Source organism: Nicotiana sylvestris, chromosome 6 (assembly GCF_000393655.2).
Source record: "Nicotiana sylvestris chromosome 6, ASM39365v2, whole genome shotgun sequence".
Classification (NCBI taxonomy): Eukaryota; Viridiplantae; Streptophyta; class Magnoliopsida; order Solanales; family Solanaceae; genus Nicotiana; species Nicotiana sylvestris.
In genome coordinates this window covers 124,051,855-124,063,350 of record NC_091062.1, presented here as the reverse complement: position 1 = coordinate 124,063,350, position 11,496 = coordinate 124,051,855, and positions in this window count along the sequence as shown.

The window sequence follows — 11,496 nt, the reverse complement described above, 5'->3', positions numbered from 1 at the left end:
AACTCGAATGTGATACATAAAGAAACGAACTCTGAAAAGGACTACTCAACCCACATAACTAATTAGACAACGAAAAAGGTGTTATGAACCTTCCTCAGAATATGAGAAATAAAACACACAAGAAAAGATATGGAAAATGTTAACTAACATCACACTGTTGCGGTGTGCAACCCGATCCAACCATGATACCCGTGGCGGCGTGCCAACTGATCCACACATAATAATCTATAAAGGAATTATTTATCGAGCTAAAATGCTCATACCTGTGAAATACTCGAATCTCAACCACAAGTATGCGAAGTGCATAATGAAATTCCTGGGGAGACAGATATCTCCATACGCTACAAAACTCAAACATGACTAAGGTGCAATGGATGACCTGCATCTCGAGAGCCATCCTTCTCACATAACACCATCGCTACGCAGAACCTCAACACATATGAAATTTATCAAGCTGTTTCACAACTCACACGGCACCATATAGTATTACATGAAGTAGCCGACGACGAAGTAACATCCAACGTCCGAATACTCCTCCATAAGGAGCGCTATGCTGAAATGACACACATTCGGACTGATGTAGAGCCCATATTCATATTTAAATCCATCCACGGACATCAATCCGATTCTGATTGTACTGTACTTGGCTATCAAACTTTCAAGGATTCACAATAATGTTACATCTCGCGTTTTCATACGTTAAAAGTTTCATCTTCAGTTAATTGACGTAGACTCGGGGATGAGATTATCTTATGGTTAATGTATTTATGCTATTTATAATAAGCGATAATTAAGTGTCATGAAGGATAAAGGGTACACGAATTAAAGAAAATGAGTTTCGTTGAAGGTGGCCGATTTGCGATAAAATATGGGTCGAGCGATAATAACCGATAATTATGGACTAGTAGCATGCCAGGTACCATATGACCATGGTAGTATGACGTATAAAGTATATTAAAAATGAGTAGTATTTTTAGGTAATTTGAGATAATTCTTAATTATACGGGTAATTGGTTAATTATCGGGTAGCAAGACATTACCTAGTTAATTAATAAATTTAGTGGATAATGATTAAACTTGTTACACCCCATATTTTTGTACATGAAAATATGCCATAAATAAATTAATAAGAGCCTGGAAGTGAGATATCACATCCCGCAGTACTACATTACGATGTTGTTGCACCCTGTATTGTTGTACCTTGAATTTGTCATAAGGTAATTGACATTAGTCCAAGGAAAAGATTATTTGGAGATTGTAAGAATTATGCTATTTCAAACAAGTAATAAGTAAATTCGTGAAGGTGAGAGGGAAAGCAAGTCAAAGAAAATGAATTTTCGTCCAAGTTTGGCATGCTGGGATAAAATACGGCTCGAGCTAAAATACTCGATATTTATAGACTAGTACCATACAAGGTACCACATGACTATAATAGTAAGGTGTATAAGGTAAGTGAAAAGTGAGCAATATTTTAAGTAAGTGAGAATAATTCTCAATTTTTGGCATGATCCAAACTATACAGAAAAACGAGCAAACGCACGGTTTCCATAAGTTACTCTATTCATAGAAATAATAGGGGTGTCTATATTCTTGATTCCCCATGTGTCATATTATTATATCTTCTATTCATGGGTCCAAGAAAAATACGTATTTGATAATATTTATCCGCAAGGCATATTTTTATGGCATTTCGAGAATTGTTTTTAACGCATTTCTTATGCATTTCATGCACTTATAAATGTACATTGATCCATGAACAGATGGTGTTATATACGTGTATATATGTATATTATATTTATATGGGATACGGGAAAAAAGTTATGGCGTTATATACGTACCACCACCTGATCAGCTGGTATACGTTGATGATATTGCCAACAATGGCCAAGATGATATGATGGGATGCCTTCAGAAGCTTGATGATGTTATGAACACCTGTACCTATGCACAACATGACATTAATACGCATATGCATGAAACTATAAGGATTTCATGATTTACAGAGTTATCTAGACTTACAGGTTGAGTCATTTACTCTATATTTCTTCCATGTCTTTTACGTACTTATTTATGTGCCTTACATACTCGGTACATTATTTGTAATGACGTCCCTTTTTCCCGGGGACTCTGCATTTCATGCCCGCAGGTCCCGATAGACAGATCGAGAGCCCTCCAAGTAGGCTATCAGCTCAGCGAAAGATGTTGGTGCGGTCCAATTGCTTCGGAGTTGCTTGTTTGGTTAGTATGATTTAGACGTGTATTGTTTGGTATGGTGGTACACTATCCCGACCTTTATGTTATTACGTATTCTTAGAGGCTTGTAGACAGATATCATGTATACGGAAAGAAGGTTGGAAAGAGAGATAGTTGTGGAAGAGTTGAGCCAGAGGAATTGGATTTTTGTTTGATGCCTACGATAAATAAATGTGAGGTCTTTAGCAGATCATGGGTATACTGAAAGGTGTAAGCTTCCTGATAAGAAGACTTAAGGAAAGAATGCCTATCCACCTTTATGGTAAAAGACAATGAGATAATAAGAAGATAAATACAAGTTTCAACAAGCAAAGGAAGCAAGATGAAGAAGGGTACGAGGTGCGCATTTAATGAAGGTTAACAATGTTTATAATTCAGTCAGAGGAACATAAGCTTTTTTTTTTGTAATATTCAACAGTAACAGAGGTATGTACAATTAGTCACAACCGTCTCGGTCATGCCCTATGGGAGCTAACAGATATGGTTTAAGAGAAGGACAGGACAGTAGGATCCGGCTAGGGTTAGAGTAACCCAAAAATGAGGAATGGATGGTTTGAGTTAGTTGACATTTCCGAAGGATATTACAAAGGTGCTAATAGATATCCTTGTGAGACACCCAGGTGGTTTACTCTAGAATATTACGATTAGATGAGAATACTAGCGTGATCAAAAAAAAATTCCAAAGATAGGCATTGAAAGCCTGGAAGGGATAAATATTACCTTAGTGTGACTCTCGTCCCTAGTAGAGCGAGGGGTTTGAGCAACCCAAAGAGCCTATAAATGAAGCAAGGAGAGCTAAAAGCGAAAGAATATCTTGTTGAAAGTTTCAACATAAAGTGATAGACAGAATGTTAGCAGGAAATAAGAAGAGAGCTAATGAAGCATTAAGAGTAAGATGTGATACCTGGATGACAACGGTAGGTCAAAAAGATGACAGTATTACAGAATCTATAGTCAAATGAACAAAGAGACGAGGGGTGATCGGCCTTAAGATAACAAAAGAATATAGGCCATACAGCCACGTCCTCATTTCTAGAAATACGTTCGCGACTCTAACGTGATTTACAGAAGGGAAAGTTATACCATAAAGTAATGGAAATCAATATGGACTAGTGAATAAGATAAACTAAACATGAATTAGGAACTGAGTGATTTGATAATAGTCAGCATCATGAGAATTTCATATTGCGTTATGGAAATAATAGAATGGACAACAGAAGAAGATCTAAGACGAATTTAGAAGATGGTCATTCAGGAAAACGCTTCTCTAAAGCAAGCAATGTGAGCAAAGTTAAGTTTAAGGGACTATCTGTGCCACTTACACTAAGTACCACCATTGCGAGTGAGGAATTTTTTTATCCTTGGTACATAAGGATTACCACAAGGCGAGTAAGGGTCATTGATGATGCGAAATGACACCAAAGATGGAGAGGAAAAACATCTATAGGTAGATCGTCGTAGCGCTAAATCTTAGTACTCCCCTAAAGGGGGGAATATGGAGTGATGTGGCATTAAGTTAGAATTAAGTGGTTCTAGTAACTAAGAAATGGTAAAGGAAGAATGTTATAAAAATGAGAAAAGAATGAGATTGCACTCATCCGAATCTTACAGATATGCTACGATTCTAGAACAACATGCAAGCACGACGTCAAGGAAAGAAAGTAAGGGTTCCTGCCTAGGATGTTATTGATAAATAAGGAGCCAGTGAGAGAGGTAAGTTAAGACAAAGTAAATAACTCAAGAAAGATTACACGGAATATTGAGATGAGTGTGGTCCAACGAGTAGTTAGTAGTTGCAGGAAGAGCCTAGTTATGGCTAGATAAGAAGATACAAACAAATCAATAGATCGTGCAAGATAAACAGAGTGAACCCCAACATGGGGGATTCAGTCTCACAGATATGACATCATGATAATGAGAAATGTTCAGGTAGGAGTTGGGTTAGTTAAAGACTCCGTATGAGTGTTATGGAAATAAAAGAGAGTCCCATTGGGAAGACAATCAAATATCAGTCCAGAAGCTACCCTACAAACACAAGGGCGTGGAGGTAAGTAACTACGGATAATTATAGGCAAGGAAGGATATCAAAAGGTCCATAATAAGCTCACAACTTTACAAGAGCTAAGGGTTCTCCCTAAGTACTACAACGAAAGACTAGCTGAGGAAATAAGGAAGAAGGCTTCAACCTAAGCACAACGACCTAAAGAGGAAAGTGGCACCTACCATGGCTAATGAACGGGAAGTAAAATTAAAAGTAATATTCGAGATCATATGAGTTGCACGAAAACTCTGGCATGTGTGGGCATGAAGATAAGCTAAGTATGGACGCAACACGGGGGCAGAAAGAGTAGGAAAAGTAATAGCTTACCTTGAAAGAAAGCTAATATGGAACGAAAGGAATTATCGATCAATGATCCAGAGTTGGTTACGTTATGAATGCACCTAAGAGTTTGGAGTTTTATCCATGCAGCATAGACAACCGTAGAAGACTGCGGTATAAGTTAAAAGAAATAATTGAGTCCAGGTCATAGACAAATGACTGAATTATTAGAAGATTGTATTCTAGATATTCTATAGCGTCCATGAAGGGTTAAAATAATAAGTAATACCATGATCTGCAGATCGGAAGATAGCTTAAGCCTACATAAGGGTTGATCAAAGGGAAGAGGAAATTAAAGAGTTACATCAACTAAGTAAATCAGGAGTATGATTAGTGGACCTAGAAAATTATAGAAATCGTGACCAAGAACATTGCAGGATCACCCTTAATATCAGAGGTACAAGAGGGATAGTACAACAACTATAATCTGTAATGGCTCTACAAGAAAGCCAGTTAGAAGAAGTACCAGCCTTATAAGAAGTTAGTATGAAGCTCTTACTAAATTGTATATACACCAGAGGTGCAAGTATTATAATAAGAGCTTCAAGTTGTGAATATGAATTATACCTATATGGAGGGAAGGTTATGAAAGAGATAGAAGATGTGATGTGAGGCTTTAAGGAAAGTAAGGTAAAGGTGAACAATGTATGAGATACTCAAAGCAGAAGGTTGAGAACATACCATACTTAGGATATAAGGCTAGAAGCACGGGGATTCAATATCCAGGAATGATAGCAACAACGTCAGTAGCATATCTTCCAGCCTATGGTCTAGGTATCGAAAAGCCTGATTAGGAGAGTAAAGAATAGCTAGAGATGATGTGATGTCTCGCTTGATGTTCCAGAACAACATAAGGAAATCTGTGGTGCAAGCAAGTTGAAGGAAGGACACGAATAGTATAAATAGATATGTGTAGGTCCCAAGCTAAAGTATAGTAAAGCGACAAAGTTTTATGACAGGATGTAAGAACGAGAAAGGGCGAGTGAGAAGGTGATGAGAACGGATAAGTCCTCGGGATTAAACCCATAAAAATAAGAAAGCTAATTGTTTCTCTAAGTTATAGAAAGTTCAGTATTGCTTGAATGAACTAAAAGGAGTCTAAGACTAATAACATTCAGAAGAGATGGAATGTTTCCCTGTTAATAGAATGAGGGGTAATTATTATAGACAAAATAATGACGTTTGGGTCTTCGATTAAGTAATGATTTGACGAATAAAAGAAAGGGATCTCATGAATTGGACATGCTTAAAATACCCACGCAAGGTGAATCACATTGGGATGCCGTGAGATACGGTTATGAAAGTAGGGTATCACCTCAGGTGGATCAATCTAATCATTTCAGATGTTCCCCGATAAAATATGAATCCTAGCAGCAATATTACATAAAAGGTTAAGTTAGCATGGGTGGATTGTGGATTGAAATTGAGATGAATCAACAATGGATGGATAAAAGTTATAAAGTAAGAGAGGAGATTAGGCCGTCATTCTTAAAGATGAACAGTAATATGGAGGCATTAGAGGACATATATTTATACGTATGAGATAAGCAATGAAAGTAACCTGAGATTTGGTAGCAGACCTCAGTAATGAGAAATCGAGGTAAGAGTTATGGTATAGTATGACCTATGTAGATGTAGTAAAGTCATACGAATGGATAACCAGGTCTACAAAATAAAATATAGCAATATTCGTAAGTTCGACAAATACCAAGCGAAAAACTTCAGGATTGGCTAAAAGCTGTAGGAAAAAGGAGAGGAGAGTCGCATAGGCACACTTACAAGGTCAGTATCATAGAAGTTGCATAATGGAAGGATGGAAGGAATTCAATCACAAGTAATGGCGTGGGAAAGAGGCCTAAAGGGGGGAATGCCCTGGCCTTTGGACTTATTCATAGAACAGTTGCCTAGATGGCAAAAGGACTACTATAGTATTCACAAGAGCTATGGGATATGAGAACGATAAGCGCATCAGTCAACATTCGAGAACGAATGTTCCAAAGGGGGGAATGATGTTACACCCCATATTTTCGTACATGAAAATATGCCATAAATAAATTAAGGAGAGCCCGAAAGTGAGATGTCACGTCCCGCAGTACTACATTATGATGATGTTGTACCCTCTAGTGTTATAAGTTGAACTTGTCATAAGGTAATTGACATCAGTCCAAGGAAAAGATTATTTGGAGATTATAAGGATTATGCTATTTCAAATAAGTAATAAGTAAATTCGTGAAGGTGAGAGGGGAATCAAGTCAAAGAAAATGAATTTTCGTCCAAGTTTGGCATGTTGGGATAAAATACGGCTCGAGCTAAAATACTCGGTATTTATAGACTAGTACCATACGAGGTAACACATGACCATAATAGTAAAGTGTATAAGGTATGTGAAAAGTGGGTAATATTTTTAAGTAAGTAAGAATAATTCTCAATTTTACGGATAATTGATTAATTACCGGGTAACGGGACATTACGTAATTAATTGAGGATATATTTGGATACGATCAACCTCCCCACGTGGCAGCAACCTATATCCAAAGCAGTAACTATTGAATTAGAAAGCAAGGTAGCATATTTGTGGGAATTGTTGGCCAAATAAGCCTTATAAAGTGGGTCTCACATCCTTTATAGTATAAGACATTTAAAACATAAAAAGAGAGATGGATATATCATATAAAACGTGAGCATTTTTCTTCGCAAACTTTTGGCATTAATTGAATTCAAAATCAGCCAAAGAACTTAGATAATTTCATTTGGCCTAATATCACCAATTCCCAATTTAAAACTTTGAAGGCAGACGCTACATCTAGCAAGCTTCAGCAAATTTTTACGGAAATTACTAGCTCCTTGGCAATGAAAGTTTCGCGGTTCTAAAGGAATACGGTGCAATCCTTCTCAAGAATATCATACAATTTTTTCCCTACTCCGATTTTACTGTCACGTGTTTTGTTGCAATTAACGTGTGTTAGAGGGATTGTCAAGAGAATCGACTCAGGTATGTTAAGGCTATCCCTTCTTTATTTTTGGCATGATCCGAACTATACAGAAGAAACGAGCAAACACACGATTTTCATAAGTTACTTTATTCATAGAAATAATAGGGGTGTCTATATTCTTGATTCCTCATGTGTCATATTATTATATCTTCTGTTCATGGGTTCAAGAAAAATACGTATTTGATAATATTTATCCGCAAGGCATATTGATTTTATGGCATTTCGAGAAAATTTTATTAGCGCATTTCTTATGCATTTCATGCATTTATACATGTACATTGACTCATGACCAGATGACGTTATATATATGTATATTATATTTATATGGGATACGGAAAAAAGGTTACGGCGTTATATACGCACCACCACCTAATCAGTTGGTATACGTTGATGATATTGCCCACAGTGGCCGAGATGATATGATGGGATGCTATCAGAGGTTTGATGATGTTATGGACACATGTACCTATGCACAACATGACATTCATACACATATGCATGACACTATAAGGATTTCATGATTTACAGAGTATTCTAGACTTACAGGTTGAGTCATTTACTCTATATTTCTTCCATGTCTTTTACGTACTTATTTATGTGCCTTATATACTCGGTACATTATTCGTACTGACATCCCTTTTACCTGGAGACGCTATATTTCATGCCCGCAGGTCTCGATAGACAGCTCGAGAGCTCTCCAAGTAAGCTATCAGCTCAGCGAAAGATGTTGGTGTGCTCCAATTACTTCGAAGTTGCTTGTTTGGTTAGTATGATTTAGACGTGTATTGTTTGGTATGGTGGGACTCTGTCTCAAATTTTATGTTATTACATATTCTTAGAGGCTTGTCGACAAATATCATGTATACGGATACTTGTATGGCGTTGTCGGCCTATGTTTTGAGTATATAAAGGATCATGCCGGCCTTATAGGCCCATACGTCATATGTATAAGTTTGAATTACATGTTGGATCATCCAATGATGAGTAATTCTCCATATTTTATTGTACTTATCTCACGACAGCCTTTATGGCTCATTTACCTATGATAGTATTATACAAACGATACGTTACGTAGGTACTCGATTGAGTAAAGTACCGCGTGCCCGTTGTGGCCCATCGGTTTGGGTCGTGACACCCCCCCAACGTGAAAAGCTTGCCTAAACCCTTTAAATGACTAATAAAAGAGATATATAAGTTGTCACTTTAAAGTGACACAAGCTTTCATAAGGGCCCTACCTAAATAAGAATAACAATCTCAAATATTGAAATCGTTCTGTACACCTAACCTCTTCTGAAAGGGTTCATCAAGATTAGGGAAATCTTGCTTCTAAGTCCAGCAAGCTTTTTCTAATAGAGAAAGCACGTCAAAAGCATTTCTAATATGCAAATGTATATTGCATATCAAATAAGCTACGCCCAAGCTTTCAAAAATTTAAATTAACGTGAGATTTTGCAATATTAAGGAAGTGCGGTGTAATCTTTCTCAAGTGAATCGACTCAGGTATGTTAAGGCCATCCCTTCTTTCTTTTGACATGGTCCAAGTTATACAGAGAAAACGAGAAAACGCACAGTTTTCATAAACGACTCTATTCATAGAAATACTCGGGGTCTCTGTGTTCTTGATTCCCCATGTGACATATTATTATGTCTTCTGCTCATGGGTCTTAAAATAATACACAGTTGATAAAGTTTATCCGAAAAGAATATTGAGATTTTTAACATATTTTCATGCATTTTATTCATTTATGCATGTACATTGACCCATGACTAGACGACGTTAAATACGCGTATTTGTATGTATATATTTATGTATATGGGATATGGAAAAAAGGTTACGACATTATATACGCACCACCACCTGATCAGTTGGTATATATTGATGATGTTGCCCATAGTGGCTGAGATGATATGATGGGATGCCCTCAGTGGCTTGATGATGTTATGTACACCTATACCCATGCATGACACGATATTTATATACACGTGCATAGCATTAGAAATGTTTCAGAATTTACAAATTTATTCAGATTTACAAATGGATTTCTTTATTCCATGTTTCATCTATGCCTTTTACATACAGATTTTCATGCCTTACATACTCATTACATTTTTTGTACTGACGCCCTATTCCACGTGGCCTGCATTTCATTCCCACAGGTGCAGATAGGCAAGATGACAGTCCCCTTTCTTAGGATCCTTGATCAGCGAGAGTTGTCGTGCCCCACTTTATCTGGAGCTGCTTTTGATATTGGTACAAAATTCTTAGAAATAATGGGTGGTTCGGGCCACTATATATATAGGTATAACATGGCTCAGTCCCGTCTTTGTACAATTGTATTTCTATTAGAGGTTTGTAGACAGTATGTCTAGTTGGATATTATGTGGCCTTGCCGACTTCCAGTTTTGAGGTACATAGTAAGGGTGTCTAACGGGTGGTCGGGGCCGGGCTGGGTAGGGAATATTTTGAACCGTACAGGTTTGGAACCGGGCCGGTTACGGGTTAGGGGTTATAGGGCTTAACGGGTTCGGGTTCATCCGTGTAAAAAATGAACCCTAAGGGTTATGGGTACAAGGGGCCAGGCCGAGTTAGTGTTTTTTTATTTTTTTTTTTATTTTTTTTGTATTTTGTATAACTATTGTAACTTATATTTATATAAAGTAAAAATATAAAGAATACAATGAAGATGGAAAAAAAATTGCACTTATAAATTGCAAGTGCTACATTTATTTCAAAATTCAAACTTACAAATTGAAAGGTTACATTTAACAACAAAAGTAAATTAACGAAAAAAGAGTAAATTCAAAGGTTTTGCATTGCCTTAGAATCTAAAACCTTAAAAAAATAAAAAAATAAATCTAGCCTTTAAACCGGGCCGGGTCGGGCTGGTTAACCGGTTCTACAAGGATTTTGGTTGACCGGGTTTGACCGGTCCGTTTAACTTGATAAATTAAAGTGAATGGACCAACCCCCTAACCCAGTAACCCAGCCCACCCGGTCCCCTAAGTACTAGGTCGGGCCTGTCCCGAGTCAACCCGACCCATTTGACACCTATATACATTGTTGTTCTATAGCAACCTTGTCGGCTCGCCCTACGTATGTTGTACGTATATATACATATGCCTTTTGGGCAGGTTTCCTTCATGTATATTATTCTGGTAATTCAGCAGATATTATTCAGGTTTATATCTTAGACGCATGTTTAGGGGTGTTTGACAGGTAGGACTCGGGCACCCGTTGCGGCCCATCGGTTTGGGTCGTGATAAAAGTGGTATCAGAGCAGTTCTATCCTAGGGTTGTCTACAGACCGTATCTCGTAGAGTCTTGTTTATGGGTGTGTTGTGCACCACACTTATAAACAAGAGGCTACAGGACATGTAAGATGTTATCCTCTCTTTTTGTCTTAGGTCGTGCGATATAAGAATTCACGTTTCTAACGATATGTTATATTTTCAGCGATGCCTCTAAAGACTACAATAGCCCAAAAGGGAAAGTTCGTGGCTGGTAAGACTACTAGTCGAGTGCCACAAGTTACCAGGGCTCGGAGAGAGTCTTAGAGTGAGATTCCATCTCAGACTTCACATACCCTGCCCTTTCCATAAGAGTTCCTAGGGGCACTAGCTCTAGCGCCCGTCCCTATACGTCCAGCTCCTCAGCCAGATGGATGGGGTCAGGAGATGAGAGATGCTATTCAGTTATTAACCCGATTAGTAGCCGCACAGGCTCAGCGTCAGGAAGTAGGTATTGGTCATGCAGATAGGTCCGTTAGTGCGAGGGTTTGACTTTATTAATTTAGACCCTCCGGTATTCATTGGGGCAGATCCAAATGAGGACCCTCGGTATTTATTGATAGAATGTAGAGGACGTTAAG